The 17,732-nt window shown below is 43.4% G+C and overlaps 1 long non-coding RNA gene across 1 annotated transcript; it reads left to right on the top strand.

The window, feature by feature from the left end:
• Positions 1–1,235: 1,235 nt before the first annotated feature.
• Positions 1,236–16,981, top strand: LOC117310640 (uncharacterized). Its single transcript, XR_012329463.1, has 2 exons — positions 1,236–1,360; positions 16,562–16,981. It is a non-coding gene; the product is annotated as an uncharacterized lncRNA (long non-coding RNA).
• The last annotated feature ends 751 nt before the right edge of the window (positions 16,982–17,732 follow it).

Genomic DNA, 17,732 nt, shown 5'->3' with positions numbered 1-17,732 from the left:
GGAGTCCAGAAGATCTCATCCTCAGGGAAAGGCCCATCAGCACTTGCCTCTTAGCTCCTTATGGGGTGTAGCTTCCCCCACCCCTTATTCTTTACCTGATACTTTTTCATCTTGCCTTTCCTTCTGTGAGTCCTTTGATGTGTGTGGCTGTTCTCTCTCTCTGTTGAGGTTGGCGTCACTCCAATGCACTCCAGCCCCATTCAGGATAATTTTTAGTGATAGCGCCCAGATTTGCGAAATTCTGAAAGGACACGATGCCTGGCAGGGAGGGCGGGATTGCAGCTTCAGCCCAGCCATGTTGGGTGGTAAGGTGACTGCAGCGTGGGCCGGGAGGGAGGGACAAGGCAGTGGCAGCCTCCTTGGTAGTAAAGCATGCCGATCAGAAGGGAAGATGTCAGGGTAGGGACACTCAGCACATGGGCATTCTCTGGAACATGCAAGATCACAAAGTATTTGCTTTTTTGATACGCTCCATCCCTTTCCCTTGGACATTTAATAACTGTGCACGTGTAACTAAAAGGACTCCCGTGGTGGAATTTCCGGCATATGATGTTCGGGTGGGGCTAGATTCTTGGGGAGCAAGGAAGTTTCTGCGTTGTGGTGGGAGAAGAGGAGGAAAGGCCTCCCTCGGATATGTCCCAATTACAGTCTCCATGCCTTCACATTCTTTTTTAAAACAACTTTCCCCCTTATAAAAGTAATATAAACCTTTTACAAACAATTTAGACAGTAAATACGATAATTAAAAAAAAATCATCCCACTGAAGGAATGCGGCCGGGCGCGCCGCGGGAACTGAGGGGCCGCCGGTAGCGGCTGCGGCAGCGCTGGGGCTGTGACTCCATGAGCGGCGGCGACTCGAGTGACCCAGGCGGCGCGGGCGGCGGCGCGCAGGGCCGGGCGGCAGACGGGCGGCAGGCGCGCGCCGGTGCGCGGGCACCGGGCGGAGGATGCACAGAGCGCGGCGGGCGGCTCCCCGCGGCCGTCCCCACGCCCCGGACGCCGGGCCTTAGTGCTGGCGGAGGAGGCGGCGCGCGTGGGGCGGCCGGGCGGCGGTGGGGCCCGCGCCGCCATGCGGTGGCTGAGCGGCGGCCGGCGGCGGCGGCGGCGGCGGGGACAGCCTCGCGAGGCCCCGCGGGAGCCGCCTCAGCCCGCGCAGCCCCCCCAGGAGCCGCCTCAGCTCGCGCCCCAGTCGCGGCCCCCCGCGACCCCGGCGCCCTCCGCACCGCCGCCCCCATGGGCCCGGGAGAGCGCCGAGCTGCTGCTGCCCACCGGCAGGGAGGAGGCGCGCGACTACGACGGCCGCGTCTTCTACATCGACCACAACACGCGCCAGACGTCGTGGATCGACCCCCGCGACCGGTAAGGGGGTGCGGACCCCGACCAGGATTAGGGCGCCCTATACCTTGGGCCCAGGGAGAGGATCGAGGATCCGGGAGGCCTCCGAGTGTGGGCGAAGATCGTGAGTCCTCCGCATGTGGGCGAAGATCGTGAGTCCTCCGCGCCCGGCGACGATCCGGGCGCCCCCATCTCCGGACCCCTGGCCGAGGGTCGAGGCTCCCCCTCTCCCGGCCTCGAGCCCCAGGAGTGCGGAATCCCCGACCTCCACCGCGGGGCGGACACTCTGACTTGGTTCCCTCACGTCAACCGCTGACCGAAGCCTGGGAGCTGGGCATCTGGAATTTCCTCTCCAGGCGCTGACGATGGCCCTCTCTTCCTTTTTCCTCCGCGGTCTCGCCCATCCCTGTCGGGCCTCCGCGGCCCACAGCCCCCAGGCTGTGGCCCTACAGGCGCCCCCGACCTCGCGGTGGCCAGATGAGCTGTCATCTTGGAGCACAAACGTGCGCCCCAGCCTCGTGGTGTGGGCTCCTTGTGTGGCGGGCTGAACCTAGTTTCCATTCGAAGACTGTGCCAGATGGGACACTTCAGGGATTCCCGATTCTTTGGAGTAACCATCAAACTTGTGACGGTTACTCTTTAGCGCCTTAAAAATTGAGTTAAAATTCTGATTGAAAAAGCCTGTGTACTGCGGTCAGAATGGGCTATGATTAGACCCATATGCTTTTGGAATAACGGCAACACAAGAGTTGAATTTTAGGTTTCCTTTTTGTGCAAGATCCGAGTAGAGCATTAAATTGTCTTATTATTCACGTAAATAAATCCTACGGAGTGAAAAACGGATGCTTCTAAAAGCACCACCAGATTACGATTAATTAAGTTCATGTAATGACTTCTTCGTTAACTTTTTGTTCGATTGTCTGTTGGTTTCAGTGGTTCAGCTGCTTTTGGGGAGAGGCATTTTTTTGTGGAGCTGGAATTCTGTTGAAACCAAGGGATTACAGTGATTATCTGATATCTTGTCCTGTCTGGAGCAACTCCTTTCCACACTGGGCCTGAGTGCCAGAAAGGAAATACTGCAAGCTTCCCAGTGACTTTGAGAGTTGAAAAGGCCCAGCGTGGTGAGAGGCTCCTGCTTCCTCCTCCCTGCACTGGAAAGGCAGCGCTGCCTGGGTTCAGACAGGGAAAAACAAAGAAAGGCAAAAGGATCATGGTTCCCTAACATTCTCTTTGAACATGGCAAGCTTCTGGACTCAGAAACTTAGAGAGATTATAGCACAGTTTATTGCCTTAAAAAGATGCATAGTTATTTTGAAAATCAGGTGAGATCATATTATAATTTTAACCAAAGGCTAGAGCCACAGCTGTCTGATCAAGCCTTGGATGGTTCTGGAGTTGGTAGAACTGCTTGGAATGTGGTGCCCTTTTATGCTGTGTGTCTGTTAAAAATCCAAACAACTGGAAAATGAACCAATTAAAAAATACTCTTTTGCTTAGAAAAGGCAAAGACTCATTTTATGAGGGTAATATGAAACAGTTGTGGTTACATTGCAGTGTGGATTCATGATGAAAAGTATAAATGTAAGAGTTTCCATTGTAAACAAACTCTTCTAGGGTTTTATAGTAATTCCATTCAATGTTGTATTTAACAACATTGGGTCTTACCAGCTCAGGGTGTGTTGGTGAATTATTGTAGCTGTACTTTCTTTTTCAAGCTACAACAAAGAGGTTGCAAACGTGAGGAGACATCTTTACAGATGTGGCTACAGATGTGTAAAAAAAATCTCAGTATTTTCAAAATGGAATTTCTTTAGTTGGAGTATGAACCCACTTAGGTTTAAATTCACTATGTCTGCAGATCAGTACTGTGCATATAATTTTCGTGGTTAGTTTTCTGGGAATCATACCCAAAAACTTTGTTAAAATATATAACGTTGGGACTTCCCTGGTGGTCCAGTGATTAAGACTCCTCGCTCCCAATGTAGGGGGCCAGATTTGATCCCTGGTCAGGGAACTAAGAATCCCACGTGCTGCATGGCGTGGCTAAATAAATAAACAAATAAGATTAAAAATAAGGTTAATTCACCATTTTTGTGACTGGTAGTTTCTGTGGGTGAGTTGTATGTGGTTTACATTAGTGATACGTATGTGTTCCACATACATCAACACAGAGTTCAATGGCCACTTTATTAAAAGGTATTTACCATTTAGGTGGATAATATGGGAAGAACTTTTTTGCCTCTTTTGGAAAAATTCAGTGCCTTTGACATGTATATGTCTGCTTCTTGCAGGGTTGTATTGATATTAACCTATAGGTGGACTGATCTGTTGAAACTTAGTGTTCTGTTTCCGATAGCTCAGTTGGGGTTGTACGTTACTGGAAATGCCAACCTCGAGCAGTCTGAGTGGTGGACCATGTCACATTTGAGATCAAAGCAGAGTATTAAATGATCAGGATGATGGTGGGAGGCCCAGATTATATCACGACAAAAGCTTTTAGGGATCCATTTGTTCACGAGATGGGGTTTGACCTGTGCCACATGGAGAAATTCTGTGATATATTAAAAGTCTTTTGAACAGGCTGTTGCTTTAAGGAGAAAACAATCCACGGTTCCAGAATTTGCCAGGTTGGAGCCCCACGTAACAGGGCCAGATGGCATCATTGCTACCTTCTTGGAGCCTTTATTCGGTGTTAATTAATAGGAGGCTTACTATATTTACCCCGCAGAGTCTATTCTGGGATTATATAAACTTTCTGATAAGCAAATAATGATTTTTCCATTTTTCATTCTTTAAGATTATAGGTAGTCTCTGTATACATGGGGGAGTGTCTTGTTTTTCAGGCTATAAGGAGTGGGCTTCTGTAAGAATCTTCTTCCATTTAGATGGTCAACAACCACTTCTTGGTTTGTTCTGCATATAATATCTTTCTTTCTTTTTTTTTTTTTTTTAAGAGGAGTGAATGGAAAAGTCATTCATTTCCAAAAATAGCTCCCGGATGCTTGGAAATCTCTAAGTTTCCTTTTCTTCCCTTTCGCTCTGATTTTGGAAGTGGAAACTGTGTTTCACCTCTGGTAGGTTCTAGTGCATAAACCGTTGGGTCAAGTGACATGTTAAAAGTCACCGGGTGAGCCCGGTGAACTGCTTCTAGCCTGGGTCCTTTTGCTAATTGGCTGCCTTTCCAGTAAATTCAGTAAAATTAATCTGATGGCATAAAAGCAGAGCTAAGTTTTCCTGAGTTCAGTTATTCCCTTTCAAATCCAGTAAAATGAAGTAATAGTTATAGATTCTTGGCCTCCTGTGTGCTGGGATGGTGGATGGAGACCAAGTTTGTCTGGGAGATGGGAGACACATAAAATGGAGACAGTGATGGTCGCCAGGCACCATTTTCATGTGGTGATGGCTTCAGAGAAAGGAGGAGGGCTCACTCAAGCCTGGGGGTTCTGTATCCTTGTCCATCATCTCCTAGGTCGAGCGTTTCTCGTGCTTTCTCAGTGCTGGGGCTGAGAAGGGGGAATGTGAGGAAAGTGCTGCGGAAGAGGAAGTGCTGGGTGCGTTTGGAATAAGAGAGCGAACCGTTCAGTTTGACTGACCCCGAGTCTTCGTGTACGGCAGGTCAGGCTCGGGCAAGACCACACGTGGCTTGAATCCTCCAGCTTTGTTCTTGGAGGAGCCAGGGCCTCTTCCTTCAAACCCCTCATCTTGTATCTGAGGGCTGTAGCCAAGGCGTGCGCCCCACCGGCTGTGGGAAGGACAGGGACTTGAGCTGAGTCTTCTGACCCTGATGCAGTGCTCTGTCCCGTACGCCACCCCACTGCCCAGTCCCTACTCAGTTTAAGCATACCGCCTCTGTTCGTTTGTTCATTCGATCACCCATTCATTCATTCAGTAACTGTTGCACAGCCTCTCCATCTCAGGCACGCTTCCATGTTCAGGGCTCCAGTGGTGACCGCCAGCAGACAGGTACCTGCCTCCATGGCGCTCACACGTGCCCGTGTCCTCTTCCCTGAGGCCTCACCGTGCTGTTCCTGCCTCCTGTTCTCCCAGCTGGGATCCCTTGGGTCTTAGGACCACGTGGAGTGTTTATCGTGTGCCAGGCACTCTAGGCACTTGGTGGATGCTCTCCCTGAAAGCCCACGGGGGCTGCATGAGTTGTAGGTGGACGGGTGGTGGAGCTGAGGCCAAGGGGGTTGACTTAGTAACCTCGCTTCCCAGAGCCAACGAGGAGGCGTCTGTCTGACTCCGGAGTTGAGCCGAAATTCACTACCTAACCTGACCTTCCTTCCCTTGGCTAGGTAACTGTGTGCCCCTTGTACTGTGTTATACCCACTGGTTACTTTTATCTTATATTCACTGTTGTTTGATATTTAACAGACACCTCCCCCCCGCCGCCCCGATAGAATAATGGCCCTCCAAAGATGGCCATGTCCTAGTCTCCTAAACCTGTTAGTAAGTTACCTTCCAACACAAATGGCATTTGTAGGTGGGATTAAGTTAAGAGTCTTGAAATGAGGTGATCATCCTGGATTATCTGGGTGGGCTCAGTGTCATCAGAAGAATCCTTACAAGAGGGCAGCAGGAGGGTCAGAGTCAGAGAAGATGTGCCAGCAGAGTCAGATGTTGGAGTCATGTGGCCACGAGCTGAGGAATGCAGGCAGTTTCTGGAAGCTGCGAGAGCCAAGGAGGTGTATTTTTCCAGAGCTTGCAGATGGAACACGGCCCTGCTGACACCTTGATTTTGGCAGAATGAAACTGATTTTTGACTTCTGACCTCCGGAACTGTGAGGTAATAAATGTGTGTTGTTTTAGGCCACCTGGTTTGTGGCAGTTTGTTACAGCAGCAGTAGGAAACCGATTCGCCCCATGTGTTGTTTTCCCAGAGACAGTGGAAGCATGTGGTCAGCTTGGTGTCCATTGATAATATTTGGGGGGGGGTAATTCTTTGTTGTCACGCTGTCCTGTGTAGTGTAGCATATTTCGCAGCGTCCCTGGTCTCTACCTAGTGCCTGCCAGTAGCACACCCCTCCAAGTCATGACAACCAAAAGTGTCTTCCGACATTGCCAAGTGTCCTCTGGGGGCCAGATGGTCTGATGGAGACTCGCTGAGCTCCTTCTATCTACCTGGTTGCAATGATTCACATTTAGGAGCTGAATTTGTTTCGAGCAGATTGGTGGTTACTAAGATGTTCCATAACAGGGGGTAAGACCACAGAGACCTGCTGTCTGTTTTTTTCCATGAAGAACGGACGTTAAACATATTTATGTGAAAACCCCTGAATTTACTAACCATGCAAATGGTGATACGAGTACATGAAACTTTGGGAAAGTAGTATGAATGTATTCTTCAATTTGTAGAATATTCTCAATCAATGCGTAGATACTGAATGTCAAGTGTATACAAGTGTATATGCAGTGGACAGAAGAAAATGAATCTTGGGACTTCCTTGGTGGTGCAGTGGTTAAGAATCCGCCTGGCAATGCAGGGACACGGGTTCGAGCTCTGGTCCGGGAAGATCCCACATACTGTGGAGAAGCTAAGCCTGTGCACCACAACTACCGAGCCTGTACTCTAGGGCCTGCGAGCCACAACTACTCCCACGTGGTGCAACTGCTGAAGCCCGCATGCCTAGAGCCCATACTCCGCAACAAGACAAGCCACCACAATGAGAAGCCCGTGCACCACAGCAAAGAGTAACCCCCGCTTGCCGGAACTAGAGAAAGCCCACGCACAGCAACGAAGACCCAACACAGCCGAAGAAAGACAATGAATCTGCTAATACTTCAGTGTTCTGCAGTAACCCAGAGAGAGCTGTCCTGGCCTTCTGCGTGTGTGTGTCTGTGTGTGTGTCTGTGTGTGTGTCTGTGTCAGAGAGAGAGAGAGAGAGAGAGAGAGAGAGAGAGAGAGACAGGGATCAGGTTGCCTGGGATGCCCCCAAGAGACATCCCCATCCCTCTGTGGACAGAGGAGCCGCTGGTGAGAGGATATCCTCTGCCTTTGCTCAGAAGCTGTAGAAAGACAGGGCAAGGGCATCCTGAAAAGTTGCTTGTGGAGCTGTGGAATCCTCAACATTTTCCATCTGGAGGGCCCTCTTTTTATTTCGTTAAAGCTCAAGGGGTTCAGGGAGGGAGAGGGAAAGAAGAAGGGAGCTGGCTGGGCCAACCCCTGGGGGACAAGCCCCACAGTTCAGTGGGTGGGACATCGAGCCAGGCAGAGGGCTCCTGTGTGCCAGCCTCAGTGCTGTCAGGAGATCGGGCACTGCCCCGGTGAGTGTGACATTTCCAGGCCACCTGGATCTCGGGCAGGACACCAGAGAACCACTGCAGGAGGTGAGCTCCGTCCTGTGCAAAGGTGCCTGTCTGCAGTGCGGGACAGCCCTCTAGTGTACGGGTCAACTGGGTTTGTCCTGAAAATTACCGCGGTTTTTAAAAATTGAGATATGCTTCACATACCATAAAATGTGCCATTTTAAAGTGCCCTGCTTAGTGGTTTTTCGTGCACTCACAAGGTTGTGCACCTCACCACTATCTAATTCCAGAACATTTTCATTGCCTCAAAAAGAAACCCTGTGCCCTTTAGCAATAACTCCCATCTCCCTCAGCTCCTGGCAACCACGAATCTGTTCTCTGTCTCTATAGATTTGTCTGTTCTAGACATTTCATGTACTTGGAGTCGTGCAGTCTGTGGCCTTCTGCGTCTGGCTTATCTCACTCAGCATCATGTTTTCGAGATTTGTCCGAGTCGCAGAGTGGATCAGGGCTCCATTCCCTTTCGTTGCCAAATACTGTTCCCTGATGGGGCTGCACTGCGTTTTGGAAGCCGTCCTGAAGCGCTCTCCCTGTCCAGGTGTCCTTGCAGAATCTAGGAAATAGCTATGTCTTTAATTCCACGATGTCAGAGAAAACTGACCATTCATAGGTTTAAAGTGTCAAGATAGGTCTGTGTGTTTATTCCTGTCTTACCCCTAGGTTCTTCATGACATTTTTCCCCTTAAGTTCCATATATATGTGTTAGTATACGGTATTTGTCTTTCTCTTTCTGACTGACTTCACTCTGTATGACAGACTCTAGGTCCATCCACCTCATTACAAATAGCTCAATTTCATTTCTTTTTATGGCTGAGTAATATTCCATTGTATATATGTGCCACATCTTCTTTATCCATTCATCCGATGATGGACACTTAGTTTGTTTCCATCTCCTGCCTATTGTAAACAGAGCTGCAATGAACATATTGGTACATGACTCTTTTTTTCTTTTTACATCTTTATTAGAGTATAATTGCTTTACAATGGTGTGTTAGTTTCTGCTCTATAACAAAGTGAATCAGTTATACATATACATATGTTCCCATATCTCTTCCCTGTCGCGTCTTCCTCCCTCCCACCCTCCCTATCCCACCCCTCCAGTCGGTCACAAAGCACCGAGCTGATCTCCCTGTGCTATGCGGCTGCTTCCCACTAGCTATCTGCCTTACATTTGGTAGTGTATGTATGTCCATGCCTGTCTCTCGCTTTGTCACAGCTCACCCTTCCCCCTCCCCATATCCGCAAGTCCATTCCCTAGTAGATCTGTGTCTTTATTCCTGTCTTACCCCTAGGTTCTTCATGACTTTTTTTTTTTCTTAAATTCCATATATATGTGTTAGCATACGGTATTTGTCTTTCTCTTCCTGACTTACTTCACTTTCTATAGCAGACTCTAGGTCCATCCACCTCATTACAGATAATTCAATTTTGTTTCTTTTTATGGCTGAGTAATATTCCATTGTATATATGTGCCACATCTTTATCTATTCATCTGATGATGGACACTTAGGGTGTTTCCATCTGTGGGCTATTGTAAATGGAGCTGCAATGAACATTTTGGTACATGACTCTTTGAATTATGGTTTTCTCAGGGTATATGCCCAGTAGTGGAATTGCTGGGTCATATGGTAGTTCTATTTGTAGTTTTTTAAGGAACCTCCATACTGTTCTCCATAGTGGCTGTATCAATTCACATTCCAACCAGCAGTGCAACAGTGTTCCCTTTTCTCTGCACCCTCTCCAGCATTTATTGTTTCTAGATTTTTTCATGATATGGCCATTCTGACTGGTGTGAGATGATATCTCATCGTAGTTTTGATTTGCATTTCTCTAATGATTAATGATGTTGAGCATTCTTTCATGTGTTTGTTGGCAGTCTGTATATCTTCTCTGGAGAAATGTCTATTTAGATCTTCTGCCCATTTTTGGATTGGGTTGTTTGTTGTTTTGTTATTGAGCAGCATGAGCTGCTTATAAATTTTGGAGAGTAATCCTTTGTCAGTTGCTTCATTTGCAAATATTTTCTCCCATTCTGAGGGTTGTCTTTTCATCTTGTTTATGGTTTCCTTTGCTGTGAAAAAGCTTTGAAGTTTCCTTAAGTCCCATTTGCTTATGTTTGTTTTTATTTCCATTTCTCTAGGAGGTGGGTCAAAAAGGATCTTGTTGTGATTTATGTCATAGAGTGTTCTGCCTACGTTTTCCTCTATGATGTTGATAGTTTCCAGCCTTACATTTAGGTCTTTAATCCATTTTGAGCTTATTTTTGTATATGGTGTTAGGGAGTGATCTAATCTCATACTTTTACATGTACCTGTGCAGTTTTCCCAGCACCACTTGTTGAAGAGGCTGTCCTTTCTCCACTATACATTCCTGCCTCCTTTATCAATGATAAGGTGACCATATGTGCGTGGGTTTGTCTCTGGGCTTTCTATCCTATTCCATTGATCTATCTTTCTGATTTTTTGCCAGTACCACACTGTCTTGATGACTGTAGCTTTGTAGTATAGTCTGAAGTCAGGGAGCCTGATTGCTCCAGCTCTGTTTTTCTTTCTCAAGATTGCTTTGGCTATTCGGGGTCTTTGGTGTTTCCATACAAATTGTGAAATGTTTAGTTCTAGTTCTGTGAAAAATGCCAGTGGTAGTTTGATAGGGATTGCATTGAATCTGTAGATTGCTTTGGGTAGTAGAGTCATTTTCACAATGTTGATTCTTCCAATACAAGAACATGGTATATCTCTCCATCTATTTGTATCATCTTTAATTTCTTTCATCAGTGTCTTATAATTTTCTGCATACAGGTCTTTTGTCTCCGTAGGTAGGTTTATTCCTAGGTATTTTATTCTTTTTGTTGCAATGATAAGTGGGAGTGTTTTCTTGATTTCACCTTCAGATTTTTCATCATTAGTGTATAGGAATGCCAGAGATTTCTATGCATTAAATTTTGTATTCTGCTACTTTACCAAATTCATTGAGTAGCTCTAGTAGATTTCTGGTAGCATCTTTAGGATTCTCTGTGTATAGTATCATGTAATCTGCAAACAGTGACAGCTTTACTTCTTCTTTTCTGATTTGGATTCCTTTTATTTCCTTTTCTTCTCTGATTGCTGTGGCTAAAACTTCCAAAACTATGTTGATTAAGAATGGTGAGAGTGGGCAACCTTGTCTTGTTCCTGATGTTAGTGGAAATGCTTTGGGTTTTTCGCCGTTAAGGATGACGTTGACTGTGGGTTTGTCATATATGGCCTTTATTATGTTGAGGAAAGTTCCCTCTATGCCTACTTTCTGGTGGGTTTTCATCATAAATGGGTGTTGAATTTTGTCGAAAGTTTTCTCTGCATCTTTTGAGATGACCATATGGTTTTTCTCCTTCAGTTTGTTAATATGGTGTATCACGTTGATTGATTTGCGTATATTGAAGAATCCTTGCATTCCTGGAATAAATCCCACTTGATCATGGTGTATGATCCTTTTAATGTGCTGTTGCATTCTCTTTGCTAGTATTTTGTTGAGGATTCTTGCATCTATGTTCATCAGTGATATTGGCCTGTAGTTTTCTTTCTTTGTGACATCTTTGTCTGCTTTTGGTATCAGGGTGATGGTGGCCTCATAGAATGAGATTGGGAGTGTTCCACCCTCTGCTATATTTTAGAAGAGTTTGAGAAGGATAGGTGTTAGCTCTTCTCTAAATGTTTGAAAGAATTCGCCTGTGAAGCCATCTGGTCCTGGGCTTTTGTTTGTTGGAAGGTTTTTAATCACAGGTTCAATTTCAGTGCTTGTGAAAGGCCTCTTCATATTTTCTATTTCTTCCTGATTCAGTCTTGGCAGGTTGTGCATTTCTAAGAATTTGTCTGCTTCTTCCAGTTGTCCATTTTATTGGCATAGAGTTGCTTGTAGTCATCTCTCATGATCTTTTGTATTTCTGCAGTGTCAGTTGTTACTTCCCCTTTTTCATTTCTAATTCTATTGATTTGAGTCTTCTCCCTTTTTTTCTTGATGAGCCTGGCTAATGGTTTATCTATTTTGTTTATCTTCTCAAAGAACCAGCTTTTAGTTTTATTGATCTTTGCTATCGTCTCCTTCATTTCTTTTTAACTTATTTCTGATCAGATCTTTATTATTTCTTTGCTTCTGCTAACTTTGGGGGTTTTTTTTTGTTCTTCTTTCTCTAATTGCTTTAGGTGCATGGTTAGGTTGTTATTCGAGACGTTTCCTGTTTCTTAAGGTAGGATTGTATTGCTACAAACTTCCTTCTTAGACCTGCCCTTGCTGCATCCCATAGGTTTTGGGTCATCGTGCCTCCATTGTCGTTTGTTTCTCGGTATTTTTTATTTCCTCTTTGATTTCTTCAGTGGTGACTTCGTTATTAAGTAGTGTATTGTTTAGCCTCCATGTGTTTGTATTTTTAAAGATCTTTTCCTGTAATTGATATCTAGCCTCATAGCGTTGTGGTTGGAAAAGATGCTTGAGACAATTTCAATTTTCTTGCCATTCGATTTTTAACTGGCAGAATGGCAGTGTCACCAGGGCTAGTGTAAGGCACAGTAAGCCCTTTCTTAATGTAAGCTGATATCAAAAGTTCTGTTTCTTCTGTGGCTTCCCGCCTCGATAGGTATTGACTGATATTGGACAGGGGTTTATTTTGGTCTGTGGTAATTTTAATGGCTGCTGCAGAATGTATTTTCCCTATGTCAGTAGGATCAAGTGACCCCAATTCTTCAGGTACTAAGCCTGGCAGTTTCTTGTTCAGCATCACTCTCAGTCACAAACATTATATGATGTAGACATCTGAGTAATCTTTTAGGGCTAAAACCATTTCTCCCTTAACAGTAAAAGAAATATGAGCATCATAAGTTTCTAATAAATCTATACCTTTCAGGTTAATAGGGGTATATTCTACTAGGAAAAAGGAGCTCCTTTGTTTAAGTTCTCCTAATTATAATTCTAAAGGTAATGATTTAAGCGTCCTAATATTTGCATTAGAAACCCCTACCATCTGTCCTGAGGTGTTAGAGAGAGAGAGCCTTTAATTTTGATAGGGTTCAAAATGTAAAAGGTAGCTTCTGTATCTATTACTGCTTTAATTGTTTTCTCCTCATATAATCATTTGTATTTCTTCCAGGGTGTTACAGAGGAGGAGGTTCCCTCAGATCAGCCTTACTCTTGTTTAACTTGAAATTACAGTCTGTATCTGGTTTCTCTTCTAGGTCTCTCTTTTCTTGTCTTGCAGTTTCCCCAGTAATGACCCGGTGTTGTTCAGTAAAAGCAAATTTCAGAATTTACCAGTCGCGGATTGAATAGGGTTGGGTTAACTTTAGACTGACATTGATTATTTAATTGTTGCAACTGAATGTTCATAATTTTTATAGAGGCATCTTTTTCTTTTTAGTACTTTTGAAAAGTTGGTCAGCCAGCATGACAAGGGCATTTGTATGTGATACAGACAAATCATGTCTAAATGATTAACATGCCTAAATCGTGTCGTTTAGAGCAGCCGATTCCTCATCCAGACCTTCTAAAAAGATGGAGTTAAGCAAAGAATCATCTTGGTGGTTAAACAATGATTTGGGTGTCATGCCATAATATTGTTTAAAAGTTTCCTTGAACCTCTCATAGTGATCCAGGATTGATTCATCTCGTGTTTGTTAAGTTGCTGAATCTTTGACCAGTCGGCAGTTTTTGGAAAAAGCTCTGTGATAATTCTGAGTAATTTATGAGCTAACTCCTTGCATTCACCTTGAGCCTGTGGGTTGTATAAATCAAAATTTGTTAAGGGGTCTCTCCATCCTGCTTTCTCTACTTATTCCTTTGTTTGACTTTTAGAAACTAATAGCTGTATTACTTGATATAAATCGGAAAACCTGAGCTCATAGGTTTGGACGATTAGCTCAAAATCCTTAGCAAATCCCAGTGGATCTTGAGTACATTCGAGAAAGTCCTTAGCTAAACTAAGTTCTGCTCGGCTCCAGGATGTGTACGTAAGCGCAGAGTACAGTTCACCTCTTCCTGTAATAGGTTTCTCCTTCAAGGGAGCTATGAGTACTTCTGATTTTATGTCTTCCTTTCCCGGGGAAGGGGAAGCAGCAGGAGAATGGGGTTGGTGGAAGAGAGAGAGAGCGCGTCTGGGTTAGGCAGTTCGGATAAAGGAGGATATAAAGAAGGAACGGAGTGAGAGACAAGGTTAACGCTAGTGGCTTTTAAAAATTCTAGTAGCATTTTGAGCAACCTTTTGTTGATTTTTTGCGAAGAAGTTACTTTATCATTTCCCCTTTTAGACGCTTCTAAATACCAATTGAAATAAGCATTCCATTTCTGTTTGATCTTTTTCTAGCTGCATATGCAAAAAAAAATCCCCCGGTTTTCAAATGTCAAAACAGACCCAATTGGGCCATTTAAGGTTGAGATCTCTTGGTGTAATTGCCCTAATTCGGTTGGTCCTTGCAAGCATGAGCTCCATACGTATTGCATGTGAATCTGGCTAGAGTGTTAGCGAGGAGGCTGGCTTTCTGACACTCCATGTTTCCCTGTTTGAGAGTGTCTGTTTCCCATTTTAAAGTTGAATTTGTTGGGGATAAAATTTTCTAGTGAAATTGTGGGGTGGGCCAGTGAGCTGCTTGTGAGTCTAACTCCTCCGGGATTTTGCCCTAAAGTCGTTTTAGCTCCTTTTACGTGTCTTGGGTTTTCCCTCTGGTAGTGTAAAACCACCACAATGCTCAGAACTTATCCGTGCTCCCAGCAGAGCAAGCTTTCGTTAAAATGAGTGGGTTTCCGCATAGGGATGTTGCACAGTACAAGGACTTGCCTCCACCACTGCTGCAAGTTAATTATAGAAAACCGGACATCTCAAGTGAATGAATGCAGCACTTTTCTACATAGGGGAAGATACAAGAGTCTGGGCTCACTGAAAGCATTCCTTTGATATGCACCTTAGCTATCTAGGGTCAGAATCATGTTCTTTCCCATCCTGAGTCCCCTCTGGGTGCACCATCGGGGGCGGCTGTAGTGGCTGAGGGCTTGATGGTGGGCTTCCTGTTTTTAATCTTGAGTTCCCTCAGGGCTCAGCATTGGGGGCAGCTGCAGTGGCTGATGGCTGTTGTTCACTGATATGGCAGGTGGCATCCTTAGTCCACAGCTTCATAAGTATTTTTTAAAAGTTAGGTATTTCCTTTGAAGTCCTATTTGTTTATTATTTAGTTGCATTTTGGTTTGTTTCTTTTGTTGTTTATTTGGGATCCAGTTAACAATCAAGTGTTCCATTTACTTAACATAATATAATTTCTTTTCTGATTTGAGAATACCTTATAGATATCATACCCTTTTCCAGTCAAATTCTTCAGTGTATTTTCCTAAAAACAATGATTCTGCCTCATTACCATAGTAATCAAAATCAGAAAATTAACTAATTAGTACTATTTTCAAATCTATAGACATATTTAAATTTAACCAATTGAAACACAAATGTGGTTTAAAGAAAAAGAAAAAAAGTTTGTCAAGGTTCCAATAAAGGTTTATGCTTTGCTTTTACCTCTCAAGTCCCTTTATCTTCATTATTCTGGAACATTTTTGTCTTTTATGACCTTAACATGTTTGACAAATTCAGGCCCATTATTTTGTGGGATGTCCCTCCATGTGGCTTTGTCTGATTTTTCCTCATTAGATTCAGGTTTGTGTTTTTGGCAGAAACATCTAGAAGTGACGTCGAGTCATATGTGTACTATCAGGAGACACATGTTGTGAATTTGCTATACTGCTAAAGAAGTCAGCTTTATTTATGTTGTTAAAATGACGTCTGTCAACGTTTCTCCACAATAAAATTAATATTTTTCCCTTGTAGTTAGTAAGTGTCTTGGGGGGAAATCGTCCCCCTTAATTTTTAAAAGTAAATTTTTTGTTATAAGTTTGGAATCACAGCTTTGTTTTCCTGTCCTCTGTATCATAATCCAACACTGTCATTTATTTTGATGCTAGTTTTATGCTTTTAAAAGAAAACATGAAGTTGTGAGTTTCAGTCTTCGCTAAAAATCCTGAAGCAGTCCTAGGAAACCATGTCCCTAGAGAGCAAACAGTTTATAGATCTAAAAATCAAAATATCGGTCAATTTTAGTCCTATTTGATTTATGTGAATGGATCCATAGTACAAGTGTCTGATTTTAAGGTTTTTTTACATTACTTTATTGTAAACTCCTAGATTTAATCATGCCATTCTCTTTTCACAGCCAGTTCTTTAGCCTAGGTCTGAGGTCCTCAACCTGATAATCATATGCCACACAACGTATATGGATTTTTTTCTTGGGGAGAGGATCCATAGGCTTCGGTATATCTTTAACGGATCATTATGGGAACTTTTTGCATAAATTGCCTTTATTTTCCACCCACATTAGTTTATTTTTCATTTCAGCCTCAGATTGATTCCCTTAAACATCTTTCCCTTAGGTCATCACTTTGCTTAGGATGCTGTATCTTTTTTCTGACTCATCAGTGCAAACCTAGGTACTTTATCCTAACTTGCAGACCTGCTATTAGCTAAATAGATCTAATAGGCTTTTTATGGCTTCCCCCAACCCCCTAGTCTTTTTGGTGCCACTTTAAAGTTTTCTCCTGAATTTTTACATTTGCTTTGTGCCCACTCTATGCCATTTCAGACTGCGTTCTTTTTCCTTTTATGTCGCACATTACTCAGATTTTCTTCTTGATGATTTTCCCGTAGTAATTCATCCTGAATTCCGTGAGTATTTACATATTACAGTCAATACTACACTGTTGCATATTGTTTTCATGTTTCTTTGGAATTCTTCAGGTATTTAATGCGTGTAACTGATCTGCTCAATGGATGACACATTTATTGATAGCAGGGACAATATATAGTTTTCTTTAATTTTTGTAGATACCAGTACCTACTCTCCATATCTATTCTTTCCTCAGGTATTTATTGAACACCTGTTATGTACCACCGATTGCACATGCAACAGCACAGAAAAGAAACAGCCCTGCTTTCAAGAGCATGCATGCAAGAGACCAAATAAATCAGTAAAGTATAATACTGATTGTTTTGAGCTTTTAAAGCTTTATTAAGTTTTTTATTGTGGCAAATATATAACATAAAATTTACCTATTTAACCCTTTCAGGTGTATAATTTAGTGGCATTAAGTACGTTCGTAATGTTGTACAGTCATTGCCATTACATTTCCAGAACTTTTCCGTCATCTCAAACTGAAACTCTGTACCCATTGAATAGTAACTCCCAGTTCTTCCCAAACCAGGTCTTAGTAAACACTGTTCCACTTTCTGTTTCTCTGAGATTGCCTAGTTTGGCTACCTGCTATAAATGCGGTCATACAATATTTATCATTTTGTGTCTGAATTATTTCACTTAGCATATGTCTTCAGCGTTCATCCATGTTGGTTGCATCAGAATTTCCTTTCTTTTTAAGGCTGAACAATATTCCTCTGTACATATGTAACACATTTTGTTTATACATTCATCTGTCGATGTACACTTGAGTTGCATCCATCTTTTGGCTATGATGAATAATGTTGCTAGAAAATTGTTATACAAATATCTGTTTCAGTCCCTGCTTTCATTTCTTTTGGGTGTATACCTAGAGATAAAAATGGGTCATCATATGGTAATTCAACAGTAAATGTTTTAAGAATCCATCATATTTTCTTCTACAGTGGCTGCACAATTTTGCATTCCTGTGAGCAGTGCACTTGAAGTTCCATTTTCTCCCAGTCTTTGCCAAAACTTGTTGTTTTCTGCTTCTGTCACAATAATTATCCTAATGGATGTAAAGTAGTATTTGTTGTGGATTTGCTTTTTATTTCCCTAGGGATTCATAGTGTGATCATATTTTCATGTAGCTTAATGGCTATTTGTATATCTTCTTTAAGTTCTTTGCCAGTTTTAAAATGAGATTTGTTTGTTTTTGACTTGCAGGAGTTCTTCAGATACTTTGGATATTAATTCTTTACTGGATACATGGTTTGGGTATATTTTCTCCCATTCAGTGGGTTGTCTTTGAGGTCTGTTGATTGTGCCCTTTTTACTTTTGCGGCCTGTGCTTTTGGTGTCATATCTGGAACATCATTGCC

Source organism: Tursiops truncatus, assembly GCF_011762595.2.
Source record: "Tursiops truncatus isolate mTurTru1 chromosome Y unlocalized genomic scaffold, mTurTru1.mat.Y SUPER_Y_unloc_1, whole genome shotgun sequence".
Lineage (NCBI taxonomy): Eukaryota > Metazoa > Chordata > Mammalia > Artiodactyla > Delphinidae > Tursiops > Tursiops truncatus.
Note: the sequence above shows the minus strand (reverse complement) of the source record. Positions and strands in the feature narration are given on the sequence as shown.